This window comes from Panthera onca, chromosome D1, assembly GCF_046562875.1.
Source record: "Panthera onca isolate mPanOnc1 chromosome D1, mPanOnc1 haplotype 2, whole genome shotgun sequence".
NCBI classification, from domain to species: Eukaryota; Metazoa; Chordata; class Mammalia; order Carnivora; family Felidae; genus Panthera; species Panthera onca.
This window is the reverse complement of record NC_138348.1, coordinates 26,732,216-26,752,193: the sequence shown is the minus strand read 5'-3', so window position 1 is coordinate 26,752,193 and position 19,978 is coordinate 26,732,216. Positions and strand designations below refer to the sequence as shown.

Genomic DNA, 19,978 nt, shown 5'->3' with positions numbered 1-19,978 from the left:
ATGGCACCTGGAGAGAGCCGCTTCAGAATCTGGTACCTGCACAGCCAGGGCACTGATCTTGATGCCAAAGGAGAGTGGACTAAATACAGATTAGTACACAAGACAGGTGTTTAAGGGCCCCCCCCCCCATCATTTCCTCCAGATTTGAACTTCTGCTTAGTTTGCTTTTACGTGCACCCTTCCTGATGGTGTTCTGGGGGAGCCAGCACAGTGCTTTTCACCTGAAACAGCCTCTAAGCTGAAAAGAACAGTCACCACCAAATCAATTCCTCATCCATTAACAGGTTGTCTCTCTGTTCTTGAGACACAGGCATAACCTGGTTAGACCTGTTTTGTTTGAACACTAACGTGTGAGTTGGCCAAATGCAAATGAGCCAATGTTTGTAATCCTTTATTTTATTTTTTTCAAGAGCCCGGCGGCCAATCAGCAGAGGGGGAAGTGACTTAGGGAATTCCCGGTTGGTGGCTTATTGCTTAACATCCTACAAAATGATTTAAAATTATTGTCATATGCATTTATCTCCACTCTGATGAGGGCTCAGACGTGATATCACCCCTGGTTCCCTATCCCTGTAGGAGCTGGTGTGAGTGCTACATGCTGCCTCCCCTCCATTAGCCACAGCTATTGGATTTCCCACCCAGAATCGTTAGGTAAATGAGGTAAGTCTTTATTTTTAAACCTTCTTTTGAATCTGGAGTTCAAACACCTGACTGGAAAGAGAAGCCTGCCTTGAAGCAGACAGATGAAAATAAAACAGACTCCCGGAGGCAGCTGGCAGGAAGTGAAGCTCGCCTCACCTGCGCTCACCTCACTGGGTCTTATTAGAATTTTATTTTGGAAGGCAGCCGGGCTTCTTTGGATATTATCTGTGAACTGGCTGCATTGAGTTCGGACTTCCAATCACTGTGGATTTAAAAGCCCCTTGGGTTCCCTCTGCGTGACAAAGCCATTTCCCTGGGCTGAGTTCTGAAACAAAAAGGAAGCTAGGGACAGGTGACCCTGATATAGCTCAATGAAAAGCTGGTTGGTTAAATAGCTGTTGGGGCTCGGAGCACGCATCCTCACTTTCGAGAGAGGTCTTCTGTCGGTAATTTTTCTGACTCATTGGTTGTAGGGGAAGGCAGATTGGTCTGTAATACGTTCTGTTGTTGGAAAATGGCTGGGAACGGGCAATGGCGCACGCATCCACACTGGAGAAAGTGGTCGGGCGGTCCAGGTAGGCAAGGGCACTGGGGAGAAATGTACACCTAAAAATGGCTCTGTACAGAAAAAAAAAAAAAAATTGGCAAAGAGTTTTGCCATATTGCAAGGGGACAGATTAACCCTTTGTTTGTGCCATAATGGGCTACTGAGACCAGACAGGCAGTTGTGAGTCAGCAGCACCAAATGCCTTCCAAAACAGGGACTCTTTTAATATTGTTTGGACACCATGGAGAAGTGTTGGCCTCAGTGTGGATGGAACTGGGAACAATGGGGAATTAATCTTGTTGGTACATGACAACATGGTGTTGGGAAGTAACATTTTCACCATCTGTCTTTGAATGGATTTAGTATATTCCCAGTGTAAGTGTAAGTAAGTGACCGGATTGAGAACTTTCCGATGGAAGGTCTAATTCAGGAAATGGTTCTGTAGGCATGGGTGTGAGGATGTGTTCAGATAGAGCCTTTCTGTGTGTAAACGGGTAGCCGGGGATCACTAGTGGTCATGCGCTAATTCCATGAGGTCGAGGGAAGCGCTAATTTCCAATAGGAAAGACGAAGTCATTAGGAAACGTTTCGTGGGCTAGAGACCCTACCAGAAAAAGGCTCTTAAAAGATTTCAAGAATAATTTTAATAACTGTATTTGGAGTTGCGGAAGGCTTCTTCGCTTGTCCTCTTTATGAGATCTAGAATTCCGAGGCTGTGAAATAATTCATCCATTCCGTGTTCTTATAACACAAAGTTGTGTAGGGTCACATCTTTTCTACACCAACTGCTAATGGCTGATGTGGACAGCTTTTAAAAACAATGGGAACATGAAATGAGGGTCTTTTGGAAGTCTGTGATCACATTTGAAAAAAATTACAAATATAATGGAGACAATCCTTCTGCATGTTTCCGAAGTATTTTGCGGAGGCATTTTAAAAGAAGGTAACTTGGAGGGAGTAACTCTGCTGGGAGTTCTCTCGCGTTGTTGTTCAAGATGGCAGTGTTAGCCAGGCCCTTTCTAGGGTGACCGTGGGCAGGGCAATGAATTTGATACAGGCCTCATATGTATGGAAGATCTAAAAGTCAATTATATTTGTTCTTTTGTGTTAAAAAGCATCTATTTGTTAAATTCAAACAATGTTGTTTTCATTATTTTTTTCCATTTTTTAATATATTGTGAGCTCCCCAAATGGAAACGTCTGGGGCCTTTCTGAACCTCTGAAAAGTCCTACACTCACACTTATAGTTCTGTGTTTATGCCCCCGTCAATTTACCCAGATCCTCTTTCAATATCTTTTTGACCCCTTGGGAGGCTGAGATAATGCATCCAATCAACTCATTGGAAACTGGAAGGAACTCATATCAGGTCCTAGGTCCAAACGTGAATGCTCTGGGCCAAAGTTCACTTTCAGGAAGGACAATTTAGCTCTCTGCAATCTTGTAATATTTTATTTCCTCCTCGTCCTTCCCCGATCCCCTAAATTAGGGAATTTTAGCACTGGGCTGTGTTTTTCAGACCCCCTCGCTCTTCTGAAAGCCCAGTGTAAGAACCTTGCCTGATGTGAAACAGCAAGCATAGACGGAGAGGTTTATACAAATCAGTAAAAAGCCAGTCTGTTCCCCTTTCTCCAGACGGAGGCATCCCCACACCCTTTCTAACAGATGTGATTTTCAAAGACCTGTGGGAGATGGGGTGGGGTGGATACCAAGAATGCCACGGCAGAACCTGCCAGCACACTTGAGAAGCAGTGCCACAATTTTAAGGGACCAAATACAAACTTGGAACCTAATTTTCAGTGACACCTTTTTGCTGCTGTTTCAGCCTGTTTCTTTTGTTGACAGCTCTTTCTGGTAAAACTGAAGCGACAGTCATTTCTGTTGTGGGTGGGGCCCTGGTGGGGAGGCATTGACTCCACTTCAGGCTCTATGTTTAGAGACCACGAGTTCTCACCCTGGCTTTGTTCCTGAGTAACCGATGAAGTGCGGTGGCTTTCGGCTTGGGTAAACTGAGTCCGTGGTGGGGGGGATTGTCATCTGAAGACAGAGGCAGGAAGGCAGCCATATCTTGCCAGTGTTCTCTTAAATCTGTTGCTGAATAACTGAGGAGATGAGGAAAATACTAAATTTTTCTTAATGTTTTCTTATCTAATTAAAAAAAAATTTTTTTTAATGTTTATTTATTTTTTGAGACAGAGAGAGACAGAGCATGAGCAGGGGAGGGGCAGAGAGAGAGGGAGACACAGAACCTGAAGCAGGGTCCAGGCTCTGAGCTGTCAGCACAGAGCCCGAAGCGGGGCTCGAACTCACAAACTGTGAGATCATGACCTGAGCTGAAGTCGGACGCTTAACCGACTGAGCCACCCAGGCGCCCCTCTAATTTTTAATAGTATGATTTTAAATTATATGATCTGTTTTAAGGTGCAGGCTCTTGCTAGAAATAGGTGACTATTCTGTTTGTTTCAATTGAACAGGGTTTTAAAGGGCCAGACTCTTAGGTTATGCAGGAAACAGTGCAGTGGGGAGAATGGCTCCCTCAGCAGCTAATATTAGGATGAGAGGTATGTTCAGGCCAAATGGCATTGATGTCAGGAAGCCGAGATGTGCTGGAATAGAAATGTCCACAGATCCCTCAGAGTTATTTGACAAAAAGTTTATTGGACTTCGGCGGGGGCGGGGGTGGGCGCGGATAGGATATTTCTTTAAGAATCTTCCCTGAAGAATTTCAGACTTACGCTTTTGAATGATTGGGGCACAGTGTGTACAAGGCAGTATACAGGACTGGAAGTCAGGAGACCTGGTTGTCCAGTCCTGGCAAAGCTGTGTGCCCAGACCAGCACACTCCAGCTTTCTGGGCTTCCATTTCCTCATTCAAACAAAGGAGTTTGAACCCGATTATCTTTAAGATGCATTTCCACCCTCAGATTCTGATGACCGGGAGAAAGCAGGTAAGCCTAGTGGTCAGCTGGTTTAGCTTGAGTGGCAGCAGCTGAGAAGGGGTGGGAGCTGCCCTCCTAAGGATGAGATGGGAAAGGAAGGCAGTAGGAGCCCTTCAATGGCTTCCTTAAGGTCTTCAGAACTTTGGCTGAGGGATATACCTGGTGGAGGTATTAAGATCAGATTCCTGGAGTCTTTATGAAGGGTGTTAGTATCTGTTCCCGTGGCAACGTCCTGTCTTTATCGATTCGCCTCATGTGTCCAAAGTTGGTGGGGGTATAGAAGTGGATGAAAACCAGGTGTTTTGTGGCAGCCAGTGGACACAAGCAGGGACTCTAATGATATCTTCCGTAAAACACCAAAGTGGCCCGCTGAAAGGCGAACATTCAGGCACCCGTGGAGTCTACTCCATTTGTGTGGTGCTGATCAGCTTGCTTGACTGATTGCCCATGGATGATTGGGTAGATTGGATGGATATGGACTCACTTGTTCTAGAGGAAGACCCAAGAGGTAATCAGAAGGGGAGTGTGGCTGGCCCAGCCCCCGGGCAGCCAACCTGGAGACTTGGTGCTCTCAGAGGGCCTCAGCATGACTCTGGAGCAGCCGGAGCTTACAACAGGGTCAAGCGGAGTGGCCCATTTAAAGAGGCTCCAGGGGTTCTAATTGGCCTTGTTTTAAAAGAGACACCCTGTAAAATACCCCTTTGAAAATTGATTTCACTAGCACCTAACCACACTCTGTCTTTGGTTTGTTTTATGGGCTGGGCCCCCTGTTCTGGTTCATCGGATTCACATTACCTCTTCTCTTCCGATCTTTCCACACACCCTTGTCCTTAGAGACTCCTTCTCTGTCCTTCTCAGAAGCATCTTCAACACTATTAAGAGTATCTGCCTGTTTATTTAAAATATGGCCAGCATGGGGGCATTTGAACATGTTTTCTGAGGAAAACGAAGCCAAAAATAAAAAGAGAATGAAGTGCCTTCTATAATATTTGGATTATTACGCTTAATAGACCACCTGATTAAGCCCATTATTTTAACATAGCTACGTATTTTTACTTTTGTATGGCCTTGTCTCGATGCACTTTTTTTTTGAAGTTGATGTGATTGTGGTGACCTTAAAATTGCATCTTTTGTCCCTTCCACCTCACTCTATGTCATGGACACAAAATGAACAATCTTGGGGGCTGGGCCCTTATTGGCCCAACCGTGATATGAGAAATTTCCATCACCCTGCCAGCCCTTTCTCAGCTTGATACAAATTTCTTCTAACAGTGTATTGGCTCTTTCTTGGAATACGAAGGGGGTTTTCCATTTTTTGTGTATGACAATGGAGCTTGGAGAATATGACTGTCTTGTGGAGATTATTTTGGGATCCCTCTTAGGAACCTTTCAAAACAAACCTCACTCAATAGGGCAAATGATATATTTTGGTGGACATGGTAAGTAAGATCTGGAAGGTGAACGCTATTTTCGGCACTGTCTTCATGGTGACTATTCACAAGACTTGTTTTGTCTTTGAAAGGGGCTTTAGATTTGGCCCCAAGTCCAGCCTCTGTCTCAGTTGTGTCCACTTAGAAACTCAGACAGCACTTAGCTCATCTTTCACCCAACTTAACTCCACCAGCCAGAAGGCTGTGGGTTGAGGAACACTGATGAAGAGTAGACTTTGACCACTTGTGTATCAGAACGGGCAGGAGGCTGTGAGTTTTTCGTTGCCTGGAAGCAGCTGGAATGTGGCATAGAGAACACCAGGTGTAGAGTCAGAGTACCTGGGTTCAAATGTGACCCTGCCACTGAGTAGCTGAGTGACTCTGGGTGAGTTATGCAAGCTCTAGACTCTAAGTTTCCTTTCTGGAAAATGAGGTTAATAACATCTGCACATGGCTATTGTGAGGATTAAATTAGAGCCGCCACCCCCCCCCCAATCTAAAAACACCTGGACAAATGCTTGTAAGTAAATAATTAGTAATTTGTGGAATGGAAATTGAGGCTAAGTCCTCAATAGGTGTGTTCTCAAAGACTCTTGACTGGGTGAGAGTGGATGGATAATTCCGGGATTTTGTTTTCAAAGTGATCAACATTGGTTTTGCACTTAGCCCATGAAAATAAATGCCATAAGGTTTTCACTGGAGAAGGCAGGCAGCAGGGACATGGAATGAACCATGTTAATGGGGGGCTTCCAGATGGAGCTTGTCCTAAGCTGGCTGCACGCCACCGCCTATGGGAGTTCCAAGCAAGGCTTGGTGCGGGCACACAGCATGTTCCTATCCATGTGTCTTGATACCTGCCATAGAAGGGGCCTCCAGAAAAAGCTGATCCCCCACAAGGCAGTTCACTTGACTAGCTGCAACCTCATAGACCATTGCCCGCCCCTAAAATTCTTGATATTACCTCCAGATGTGTACTAACCGCCACCCTGGGTGTTCTGGAGGCTTTGAAAACAATTGCCAAGATACCATTGCCAGACCCAACAGGGGTCTGCCTCTTGGTAAATTGTTCAGATGACACTTGTAGTCATGTGGAAACGGTATCTAGAGGCTATTTGAGTTGAACAAGAAGTGTTTGCTGTTAATAAAACAGCAAGACTCTAACCTGGGATCCAAGAGGCTCCTGGTGTACATGGAGAAAATACAGGTAGTTTGTCAACCTGCATGTGGAAAAAAAAATGATATTTTTGTTTTTAATCATCTAACTAAAATCTGACCTTTTCTTTCAATGTAAATGTAGGCAAAATTCTACAGTAGTGTTAGCTGTAGTTGACTATCACCAAGAGAAATTACAGACATTTTTATATACATTACACCTGTTGCAGATGCCTCAAAATATTGATGTTCATCATGATTTTGATGCCATGGAGGTTGTTTGACCTGTACTAGATATTCTTATTTAATGTGTTAAGAAGCATATATATTATTATTATATCACATTAATTGTAAAAGTCTTTAAAAAGTCGATCGTTGTATTTCAATATAAGCTTCCTTTCTAATCTTGCTATTTTAGTTTGTCATTTAAAAGCATTATTTTGAGGAGGGGTCCGTAGGTCAATACCAGACTGAAAAATGGGTCTATGTATATAAGTAAAAGGCTAGGAACCCTTAATTTAGATCATTCTCTTGCACAGGGCCTGTGAAATGATTTCTGAATGACTTCAGCTAATAGATGGTCTCTGTAAAAACAGGGGTATATGTTCTTCCCACTCTTTGCTTTTGCCTATGGGTAGCTTTGGAGTTGTGGAGGGACCTCGGCATAATGAAAATAATGATTAATCATAATTAATAATAATAATAATAGTAATAGTAATAACAGCTAACATTTGTTGGGTGCCTGCCATAAGCTAGGTGTTATTAAGGCATGTTCAATGTCATATTTTACTTAATACTACCAAATGCTCCAGGAGATCATTCCTGGGGCAATGACAAAAGATTTCCCTCTTCTCCCCATGTTGATTGAGTATTGATGCAGGTGAAGACAGGGGATGGGACTGACCCCCGGACAGGGCCAATGTCCTCAGTATACAACCTGTGCAGTAACGCAGGGCTCCACATTTAGAAAGGTTCTGTGCTTGGTTTCATGCTCTGAAATTCACACAGTTTGAACAAGGGGCTCTGCGTTTTCCTTTTGCGCCAAGCCCTGCGAATTATGTAGCTTGGTCCGTCTCTGGATGTGACGATGTTGTCATGTGTGACAACTCCTGATACCCGGAAGCTGGGACTCTACTGTGGAGATCCCCCTGTTCCTCCTTACTCATCTAGCTGACCTTTGGTGGAAAGCTGAGGCCTGTCACAGAGGGAGGCTGTAGTTTCTGAGTTGGTGAGTTTTATGATTTTTTTCTTTTTTTTTTTTTTTCTTTTTGAACATCAAAGATTTCTTTCCTCTGAAGCAACTGGAGGAATGTCTGAGTAACAGGCTGGAAGGCACCTGGTTCCCTACCTTTCTGGTAGGGAGCTGCCTAGGTTTGCTGATGAGTTGTCTTCATTTTTTTATTTTCCAAAGTGTGCTCTGCAAGGGAAAATGAGCCCCGGTGTGCCGAGAGCCTGTCATTCTTGTAGGAAGGTGCTATGAATGAACTTGGCTTTCTTGCCCACTGTCATTTAATGGTTATCTGTGGGAAAAGAAAGCCCTACTTCTAAAGAGGAGATCCCCTAGTCTGTGAGGAAATTCAAATAGCATTTGCTTCTCAAGTTCAAAGATGATCATGGAATAAGCTTTATGAGGTTCTGTCTGCATTTTACAGCTCTATTTTTACAAACTGTCCCAGGATCATGGACCTGGTGGAAGATGGGGGACCTTTCCTAGATTCATTTGTCAGAGTGATTGGATTCAGGCTCTAAATGACACATCCACGTCCTTTCTTTCATTGGTGTGATGTCTACAACACAGCAGGTCTGTCATCAGGACCTATGTGTGACGGCTCAGGCAAAAGGTGCTCTTCCAAAGGAGCCATAATTTCCCCTTAATTTTTCAACAGTGTTTTTTTCCTTGTTGTTATGACTGCTCTTTTATCATGGCTAATAAGTCTGAGGTGGCTTCGAGCAGCCAAGCCCAACCCCTGGGTCAATGGGGGGCTTTCGACGAGAAGCCAGACTAAAGTTTGACAGATGGGTTTGAGGGGCCATGTGCTACTGTGTCTGTAGTATCTGGGCTGATGGACACCAAAGGCACATTTCGTAGTATGCCACCAGGCTGACTGGTGTGCCTCCTATCCACATTTAGGGGAAAAATTATGGGAGCTGTCCTTAAAGAATCTCAATTTCCAAAATAAAAGCGTGAGGTCCTAAAAGACACCCTCTTCCGCTTCAGAAATACAAAGGATCCGTTTTCAAAGTTACAGAGAATTCTGTTGCATTTCCTGTCGTTCCCAGAACCCCGCTCCCGGCCCCGTACATTTATTGAAATATATCCAGTCCCCCATTTACTAGCTCTGTGTCCCCGGGCAAGTTGCCTACCCTCTTGTGCCTCCTCAGCTGTAAAATGGGGATAATTATTAGTACCAACGTCCGGGGTTATGGCAAGGATTGAACGAGATCATTTAAAGTCTAGCTCAACTCCTAGCACGTCAGGACTGCTCGATAAATAGAAACTATCGTTGCTATCATAGTTTTGGTTGTTGTTTTGTCATTAGTCTGAGAGATTCCATTTAGTGGCTATCGATCTTCCTTTGGCTGCAGCATCTTGGTTTTTTCCTGGAAAGAAACTCGAATCTCGACACGGTCAAATCCATTGTTCCAGTACATCCCAACCCCTCCCTGGCTCCAATCCCCACCTCTTACCTCTCTCCACCCTTCCCGCATTCCTGCACAGTCGGTCTTCTTCTTTTTTTTCTTTTTCTTTTTCTTTTTTTTTTTTTTTTCTTCAGTCAACTGAGGGTGTTGTTAAATCTTTTATTTTTCTGGCTGCCCAGTTTGGTTCGGAGGCACTCCACTCCCGCCCTGCTCATGACAAGAATGCTGGGGAATGCTCAGCCAGCCATGTCCCTCCCCTGTCAGAACACCCAGTTCTTAACGCTCCCTGAGAAGCGGCATTTCTGAGGCCCCACCTGCTGCCGTGACTCCCCCATTGAGCCGGTGGTCTGGTGATGATGAAGACCGAATGGCTGAGAGAAAGCCGGGGGTAGGTGGTAATCGAGGGGAACATCACACATTGCCCACATCCTGTGCTTGCTTCTCAAGGCTTCGAAAGAGACACTGAGAGGCTTTCCCTGATTGTGTACGTTGAAGGCTGGGTAGTGATGCCATTGCTTAATTAGTGTTGTTGTGATCTACGTTTGAGTGATTTGTTTAGCTCTTTGTGGCCCTTTTGGGCTTGAGCTCATCATGTGATATTGACAGAGTGATGAGAAATGGGAGTGCAATCATGCTTGAATTAATGCGGAAATCACATCCTCAACGTCTCGGGTCCTTTCCACATTGGACGTGGGACCTCAAGTCACTTGGCGGGACATGAGTGAGTCTACACAGCCCACCTTTGAGGTAGGTATGGATAGCCTCGTTTCCCTGATGGAAAAACTATGGTCCAGGGACCAGAGGTTTTCACATTCTGCTTATTGCCCAGGGCCGGACCGAGGAAATCTGTGGGAGAGGCTGGACTGAGACTCGACACGCTGAGTCTCGGCTTTAGGAGGTAACCTGGAGAACACACCTCCTCCCTGAGCCGTGTTGACTTTCGGAAGTCAACCATTGGGAAGAGCGGGGTTTGGGTTTTGATCGTATCCTGGCAGCCCCTTCTCTGCCCCTCTTAATCTGATTCATGATCTTAACCTGGGCTTACTGGAAGCAGGCCGTGTCATTCTGCAGATCTTGGACACCCCTCAGTGCCTTCGCAGAGCCAGCCGATGAAAAAAAAAAAGACTGGAAGCCAGTCTTCTGGCTTCGTGGCCCTGCCAGCTCTGGCCAGTCTATTCGATACCTCCTTTTCTTCTGAGGGAGTGGGAAGGGAGCATCCAAACTGAAAGCACAGGTTTTTCTTTGGTTTTTATAGGAAAAACAAATTGGCATGAATGCTCAGTCAAACCAGCTCAGGCTGTTCGGGCAGATGCCTTTCTTTGCCTTTTTCTGTTTATTTTCCAACAAATCAATGCTTAACTGCGTTGTTATTGGAGCAGAGCAACAGGTGCAAAAAAATAACTCTGCTGCCAACTCAAATGAAAAGGTAGGGCTTATACCCTCTGGGAGGTATTCAGAAGATAACAGAAGACCCTGCCAGCAACTGAATTAACAGCTCTGTTTACGGTGGGTTTTATGTTAACAGCTTGCTCCTAACCCTCCCACACAGAAACGTGCCATTGTCTTGGGGACGGACAATCAGCCAGCCAGACAACTGACTACCTTATTCTCTCCTGAGTGGAGATTGGTTTTGGCCGAGGCTGCTTTGTGACAGACAGGGCATTATCCTGTCTGCCAGTTCGATATCTTAGTATGGGTTTCCTGTGAAGGCAAGGGCATGGGGTTGCCAGAGAGAATCCGTCCTGCTTTTAAATGTAGTCACAGTTCTTTCCAAGGTTGGTTGTTTCCAAATGCCAGCAGGCTGCCTGGCTCCCTCTGCTCTGGCTTCACTCTCTCCCCATCAGGAGGTGGGGAATGAGCTCAGACGACTTTGGAAAGAGCTACCATTGTTTCGGAAGTGGTGTCTTTGCTGAATTGTCCATCAGGGGAGGGCAGCGTCTATGTTCTGTTCATTTTTGTGTCCCCAGCACCTAGCAGAGTGCCCAGCATCTAGTAGACATTCCATAAATGTATATTAACTGAAGGGGATGAGTAAATATGTATATTAGCAAGACAAGCATTTCTTGATGACCATTTCTTGCCACTGAAGGCTAAGACAGCAATTTTCTTGGGTATGAAGCCTCAAATCTAGGGTGGTTGAGTAATCTTTTGAAAGCCTAAGATGGGGAGTGGGTTGGGTAAGCTAGCCATGAGATTTTGTGATGGAAGCGATCGTCATCTAAATCCTCTGCAAAGGCTATGTTCTGAGGCAAGGTTTGTTGGTTCAGGTCTTCAAAGACTCATAGCTGTGAATAGCTGAGCACTGTTGAATTTAACAATTCAGTAGGACTGAGCACTAGGGCCTGCTTTATTTCCAGTTAGCAAATAATGTGATAGGCTCTCCACAGATGGCTTGGAGCTTGAGTTCTCTGGACTGCAGGTGTTATCTCTGACTTTGAGAGGATTTCCACTCCGAGGTGTTCCCTTCAAGGATAATATCTCCCGGAGTTAGCTATCTTGTTGTGAAAATTTGAGGGGAGACAAGTAGGTGAGTCTAGGACCAGAAGTTCTAAACTGTAATATTGCTTAAAGATTGGTGAAGGGAGCTTCTTAAAAAGGAAGATCCTGGGGCGCCTGGGTGGCGCAGTCGGTTAAGCATCCGACTTCAGCCAGGTCACGATCTCGCGGTCCGTGAGTTCGAGCCCCGCGTCAGGCTCTGTGCTGACAGCTCGGAGCCTGGAGCCTGTTTCCGATTCTGTGTCTCCCTCTCTCTCTGCCCCTCCCCCGTTCATGCTCTGTCTCTCTCTGTCCCAAAAATAAATAAAAAAACGTTGAAAAAAAAAATTTAAAAAAAAAATAAATAAATAAAAAGGAAGATCCTGATTCAGAGGTTTGGGGTGGGACCCAAGAAAACTTTAAGTTTAAGCCCTCCTTAGGTGATGATGGTATGGGTGGTCTATAGACCAAACTTTGAGGGACACCTGTGTGACCTCTTCAGCCTGGTTGGAAAATAAGCATCCTAGGAGTAGCTGTGGATGCTCTAGTCTCCACACCGGGGTCTTTCCAAAGACCTGTAGACACCTGTGGTTGTAATAGGAAGTGAGGCCTGTTTTTCTTCTGCTATACAGTTTCCTCTCTATTTTATGATTATTTGGTTTTAGACTGGAGAAAGGGGATTAGCAGGGAGACAGATACTGATGTTCAGGGTGTGGGGAAAATGGTGAATTCTTTACTGCATTGCCAAACAGAGGTCTAGAATGAATGAAGCCTTGTTCCTACTTCAACTGCCGATGGAGGGGGTTGGTGGGGCTCTTCCTGTTATCACCGTAGGGAAACAGGGTAACGTCCGTGCCAAGTAAGAGGGGAAGAATAGAGTCTCTCAGGCTTTCTCTCATGTGTCAGAATAAACTTATGTCTCCTGGCCCTGACTCCACTACAAAGGTTTCTTTAAATTTCAATCTACCATGAGTGTAAGAGAGATTTCTTAAAGATCCATAGTATACAGGGATCTGTAGGAGTCAGTGGTCTTTAGAGGGCCTGGGACCCACAAAAATATATGCAAAGCAAGGTGTGAATGTGCATTTTTGGGAGAAGAGAGCCCTAGTTTCCAAAGGCTCTATGACCTTTGAAGATTCAAAACTTGCCCTATTCTTAGTTTGTCATATCTGAAAGGGATAAAGCCCCTGGAGGTCATATAAAGCAATTTTTTAATCAACTTTGGTGCCTGTCCTCTGTCAGTATCTGCGTCTTCTATGAGTCTGGCACCAAGAATGATAAAGATCAGCATGATATGTATATTTCCAAATGGCTTACACAGTCAGTAAAGTGTATCTATAATGGATCAACACTTGGCTTCCCAACACTGCATCATCACTCATGAAAACGCTTGAAAGCACAGGAATAATGCTTCAGATATTGCCCCTGGGAACGTGAAATGTCTATTTCAAAACACATTATGAGGGTATGAAATTACCTGTGATGTAATCCCAAGAGGATCAAATACATTCCCCAAGCTTGATTCACATTTTGATTCATTTGGAAAACATGAATTATTGCCTGTCTTACATTCAGTTAAATTTCACACGTACATGAATTTTCTTTTCTCCTCTTTGGGAGTAGTTCTTTTGAAATGACAGTCATATGGAAACAGGAAGTCAGGAAGCTGGTGGAATATCCTCAGGGCAAATGCTGTGAATTCACCTGCTGGTAACTTTGATTAAGGACCGAGAATGGTCTGAATATCGCCGTCATCACAAAAGTAATTATTTAAAATGCCTAATTGCTCCTCCGGCTTGAGGAGTAAAAATACCCACGAGGCAGCCAATTCTGTGGCAGTTCGGGGATGATGTGGTTGAATGAATAAAGGAGTTGGGAAGAGGGCAGACCATGACTTTGACTCTTCAGTTCTCTGGGGCTGGGGACAGGGAATGCAGGCCGAGCCCTGCTTCAGATCTACTCTGTGACTCTGATTGTTCCCAGTGTGTTTTCACCCTCACGGCAGGAGCAAACCATGTTTTTTGTCCTGAGGTCTCATTCAGAGGAAGAAACTAATTATGGGCTAGTTTATTTCCAAAATATAAAATACAAATTACTTTACTGAGTCATAGAAAGAGTATTTATATTATATGTGTATACATGTTCATATACATGGCATACATATCCACATATATACATGTACGTGTGCGTATAGATACATATATATACATAGATCTGTTTTAATGGCTATAGGGCTATCATGGCCCAGTTTTCAGGCTACTAACACATTCCTACCTGAGCATCTTGTAGAAGTGGCAAAATGAAAGCAGCTTTCTATTCTTTCATTCTGAAGGCTCTCTCTGATATACTGGCAAGAGAGAAGACAGAGACTCACTGGGGGTCCTGGCATGATTGGATGGACCAGAGAATTTTATAACCTTGGAGAAGCTCAATAAAGGTGTGAGGCCCCAGATGGCACAGGGAGAATGCTGTGACTCTGTATGGAAAGGGGGTAGGGGTGAGGAGGGGTTGAAAGCAACTCTGTCTTCTGGCCAAACACGCGCTTCTCAGCAGAAAGTGGCTAAGTTCCCAGAGATTTATTGCTGGACGGTCCGAGTTTCCATTCTCTTTTGGATCCAATTCTTGCTAAACTGTGTGACCATGAACAAGTTACCTGACATCTCTGAGCCTCAGATAGGCCATCTGTTAGGTGACATAATACCTTATAGATTTATTGTGAGTACTGACTGAGATAACGCATTTAAGACTATCATCATAGAGTTGGCACATTTTAAATGTTCACTAAGCCCTAAGGGCTATAGTATAGTTGTTGTTGTTATTTATTTATTTATTTATTTATTTATTTATTTTACAGTGTTCGGTCCGAGATCTCAGTAGCCACACCATGGATCGAAAGACCTACATCCCTCCAGATGAGCATGCCCAAACTAGGTCATGTTTGTCTCTGCTAGCAGGTTCTCTCTGTATATTTAAGAAGAGAGAGTGGCACCTGAGCAGCTCAGTCAGTTGAACACCCCACTCTTGATTTCAGCTCAGGTCATGATCTCACGTTTCGTGAGATTGAGCCCCACGTCAGGCTCTGCACTCACAGCATGGAGCCTGGTTAGGATTCTCTCTCTCTCTCTCTCTCTCTCTCTCTCTCTCTCAAAATAAATAATAAACATGTAAGAAAACAAAAGGAAGAGAAATCAGTTGAGCAGTACTTGGTCTTCTTAGGAGCCCCAAGACTGGGCAGAACCTTCTAGGTTCTAAGGTATATGGCTCCAGCTCCCTGCCAGAGTCCCAGCGGTGCCTCCTTCCCCTTGCTTTTCTGTCCTTATGAGACTCAAATCCTAGATTTGCAGTAATTGAGCATTCCTTGGGCCAAGGGACCCCGTAGGATAGAAAAGCCCTCTGGCCACAGTCTTCCAGGAGCTCTTGCCCTTCTCCTCTGCACCTGCAAACCAACTGGTGTGTGAAAGTACGATGCCAAGGCAGTAACGAAGAGCTGGTGGGGTTGTACTGTCCCACTGCTCCTGGCAGCATGGTGTGTCTGGTAGGAGGAAGGGGGAACAGGAGGGATGGCTTTTAGTCCCTGAGCAGGGACCATGCCTGGAGGGTCAGAGCACAGCTTCTGTGAGCAGGGGCTGAGAGATGCTTGTCATAGCTCAGCCTGATGGCACATCCATAGAGCAGTCCAAAATGGGAGGTGGGGAGGCCGGAGATCCAGCCTAGACTTGACTATGCTGGCAACCTGGGATTGCAAAGCATTGTATGGATGGTAGAAGTTACAAGCCTTGCTTGAAATGAACTTGGCTCTCAATTTCCTCCTTGGAGATGCAGTAAAATAACAGTAATCACATGATAAAGAATAATAATAATAATTATAAACACCACCTGACATCTATCGAGTACTTACTATGTGTCAAACACTTTTCCAAGGATTTTACAGGCATCATCTCATTTTGTCTTTCAACAACCCTTTTCATATCATCTCATTTTATAAATGAGAAAATTAGGGCCCAAAGAAGCTGAATAACTTGTCCAAATTTGCCCCATTAGTAAATTGGCAAAGCCAGGATTCGAACCACGTTTGTCTGACTCCAGAGATGAGAGCTCCCAACCATTACACTATCCTGCCTCTGAAGGATCTACCCTGACCCCAAGAATGTCCTCGAAGGCAATCAACACAGTTTAACGAGAGACTCATGGGCAGAACTTATAACAATAGCTGACATTTTGGGGGGCACTTGCCATGTGCGAGATAATATGTGAGAACTTTGCAAACATTCTCATTTAACCCACACATCAGTCAAGCTGGTACCAGATAGGAACTTAGCCTTTGATGAAAACCTGGAGGAGGACTGGGGGAAGATAGTGGCTTGTCTGAACATCTGACTGGCACAGAAGTGGTCCTAGTCCTTAGCAACTGGGGCACAGTGGGGGTTTGCGTTTCACCTGCATCTTCCCATTGACAAAGTGGGAAGGAGAAAGTGGCCTGTCTCTCCCCCATCAATGTGGGCTGTGGCCACCCCGGCACAGTGCAGTGTTATCTCTCTGCAGAAATGGGTTTTGGATTGACCAAATGCGAGTGGCTCATCATTTACAGGGCAGTTGATGCCTAAGGTTGAATAGGTCCAGGCTGGAAGCCTGGCATGAAGTACTCATCTGTACAATGGTCTACTGGGTAACGTGCCTGGCTCTTCCTCTTCAAATATAGAGCAGACTTCTGTCTCCAGAAGTGTCAGTCTTAGAAAATGCTGCGCAGGGGGCGCCGGGCTGGCTCAGTGGGTGGAGCATGCAACTCTTGATCTCGGGGTTGTGAGTTTGAGACCTGTGTTGGGTGTAGAGATTACTTAAAAATAAAAACATTTTAGAAAGAGAGAAAGAAAGAGAGGGAGGGAGAGGGAAAGAAGGAAGGAAGGAGAAGGGAAAGGAAGAAAAAGAGAAAAGAAGAAAGAAAGGAGCTGCTGTACAGAGGGTGATTTCTTGGGTAGATGTGGAAGTCTGGGCAATCACTGGGGCACAGAGTCAAATACCATTCTCTCCAGTCATTGTTGCTCACGAAGGGAGGGATAAGAGAATGCAGATGGAAAAACCCTCTGGGTAATCCGCATTTCATTCCACTTTGGGTTTGAAATAGAATTCACAGGTTGTGTGCTTGCGCGTGCAGGCGTGCGTGCGTGTGTGTGTGTGTGTGTGTGTGTGTGTATGAGGTAATTACTCTTTATTTGTACCAAGCACTGCCCTGGGGGCTTTAAAGCCCCTTATCTTTTTTAATCCTCTAGCAAACCTGTGCTGCAGGTACAAATGCCAGGCCTTTTTCCCAGGAGAGGGCACAGCAGTTCATAAAAGCTAGGGGACAGCCCAAGGTCGCCACACCAGCATGATCAAAGCCTGAGCTGCGGCTGGCCTCCACGGGCTCGCTTTTAAGTAGTGTTCTCAACTGGGGGTTATTTGGCCCCAGGGGATATTTTGAGAGTGGGGGCGGGTGGGGTGGGGGGAGGCTGGAAGGGGTTGCATCTGGCATCTAGTGGCTACAGTCCAGGGATGCAGCCAACACCCTACAATGCCCAGGGCAGCCATAGAACACTCCTAGCCCAGGATGTCAGTCAGGCAGACTTGAGAAAATCTGCTTTTCACCCAGAGCACTTGGCTGAGGATAGTTGCTGGAATCCCCCACCTTGAGCTGGAGATGAAGAGAGGTGGGTTCTGTTCTCCACGTGCTTTTGACTTGAAAGGTGGAGTCATTCTTATTTAGGCTCTGAATTTACTTTTTCCAACCTTGGAAGAAGTTAACTATGTTTGAGAAACATCTTCAGAACTGATACTTAAAGAAGGGGAAAGAAACTGATTTTTCATTGAGGCCACGTGTACTGTGCTAGACCGGACAGCTTTAAATCCATTGGGTTATACATCCTTCAACACAGGACATCAGCATTCCCCTCCATGCCGCCTTTGAGGCCAGAGAAGAAATTGAGTTTGGAAAGGTTAGCATACTCAAGATCACATGGCCTTGGATGGGGAGTCTGGATTCTAACCCACACCTCCAAGGTTCCAGAGTCTCTACCTGTATCTACATGATACATTTTCTTAAAGAAATAATAAAAGCTATGCTGAAGGTAAACTGGGAAGCTTAAAGAGGAGCATTAAATAATCCCCCTACTTTGTAATTAAAAGGATTTCTTTTTATACCCCATAAAGTAATCACCATGTACCATAGAAAGTCTATATTAGTATATGGGAGTGTGGGTGAGTTGGTTATAATAATGCTTTTTTACAATTCTCAAGACACGTTTATTATCTATTATCTCATTTGATCTTCTCAAGACTCTTGGGAGGCTGTCGGTGGGGGGCAAATGTCCTCATTTTCCACCCGAGGAACTGGGCCTCAGAGGGAATAGAACTTGGGGAAAGTCCTTCAGCTATGCTAGCCCCGGGCCCTCTGTGCCCACCTCCTGGGCACTGCCCAGGCAGCATGCCATGGTGGGTTGGAGACGCTGACCTTCTTCCCTCATAAGCCTGGGTGAGCTCAAGTGAACTCTGACTCAGTAAGGGTTAAGACACATAAACTCTTTTATGAGTAGTAACCATTTACTGTGCCCCGTAAAAAAAAAAAAAAGGGGCCCCTTTCTGTTCTGGCTGCTTTCCCTAGCAAAGGGGGTACCAGCAAGGAACAGCAGTGCTCATGGGTAGAGGAGCCTCTTGGGGCGGGAGGGGGGCAGGTGGTAATGGGGCAGCTGTGGCCTCCTTATCCTAAAGGCTTCCCTGTGGGTTGAATAGTTCTGGATGCAGTCAGGGGATTGCAGACAGAAAAGATGCCTGTCCCAAGGAAAGGGGCCGTGGGCACTTGGTCACAAGTGGAGAACTGTGGTATTTATGGGATTCCTTTTTACTAATTGCTAAGCTTTCCACATGCACAACCTCATTTGATTCTCTCAGCCCTGTGAGTTTGCAACTGTTCTCAATTTATAGGTGGGGAAAGTGAAGATCAGAAAGTTTCTGGCTAAACAGATGTGGAACTTGCTCAAAGTCCCACACAGCAGGGGACCCGGGATCTGAGCCCAACTCTCCCCAGATCTAAAGCCTGGTTGCTTAGCCCTCACATCAATCTGCCTTCTAGATTTGGGGGAAGTAAGTGGTGAACAGAAACCCTGAGCTGGCTGAGAAGTAGCTAGCTGGTGATTGGCTCAGGGCACATCTGGGTCCCACGGAACAGCCACTTTGAAACAGCCCTGCAGGCAAACCCTTGTGAAAGAATTTCAGGGAAGACTTCCCCCACCCCAGCCCTGCAGGGCCCATCCCTCCATGCAGATGGGCTGGGCCCTGAGCTTCGGCTCTTTCAGGGTTAAACAGTAACCTTTCTACTGCTTGTGGTTGAGCAAATGCTGGCGGGGAACAAGCCCAGCCTTGAGCAAACAGGAGACCTGGCCGTGCCCCTTCCCTCCCCCAGCTGCCCCTTTGGGGGCCTGCAGGTTTCTTTTGCCCTGAAGTCGCCCATTGGATTTCTTAGCTGAGGGCAACTGCTCTAGAAAGCTCAATGGGAAAAGAAGAAGAGGGCTTGCCTTCTCTGAGAGAGAGAAGCAAAGAGGTTTCTGGAAGGGGACGTAAGAATCGATTTAGTCACCTTTCTAAAATTTTTGCACACAGGGAAACTGACACCCAAGACTGTTTCTGGTTTGGGTTACCAGAGGGGGAGTGGCTCTCCTCCTCATAACACCTGCCATATAGCCGTGTCTTAATTTGTGCCAACCGCTCCAGGTATAGAAACTCACTTAATCTCCAGCCAGCGCACATAGTAGGTCTGGTGATCTGCGTTCTGCATGTGAGGAAACAGGTTCCGAGAGGTCAGTGACTTGTCTGAGTTAATACTAACCGGCCGGTAAGGGGTAGAGCTTGGAATCAAGCCTGTTCCTTCTGGCTTTGAATCTCATATATATGGTGCCACCACACAGATCCCGGCTCTGCCCACCTCCCGGCCCCTGGTCTACTGTGGTGCTCACCATTCTCTTCTGTATTTCTTTTGCTACCTTCTACTTAGGCTGGATTCAGGCCTAATTATTTACCAAACAGCCATGATGATGTTAATAATCATCACGAATGTTCCTGTTTGGCCTAGCTTGACTCCTAGTCACAGCTCTGTCCCTGGTGCCTGGAATAGTACCCAGCCCATTGT

The 19,978-nt window shown here is 45.5% G+C and overlaps 1 protein-coding gene across 2 annotated transcripts in view; it reads left to right on the top strand.

The window, feature by feature from the left end:
• Positions 1 to 503: 503 nt before the first annotated feature.
• Positions 504 to 19,978, top strand: part of EHF (ETS homologous factor) — a 36,948-nt gene continuing 17,473 nt past the window's right edge. The window contains exon 1 of one of the 2 annotated variants that reach the window (XM_060606328.3): positions 504 to 660. The gene's annotated coding sequence lies outside the window, so the exon portion shown is untranslated. The remainder of the gene's footprint in view (positions 661 to 19,978) is intronic. The other variant, XM_060606327.3, reaches the window with a different exon arrangement.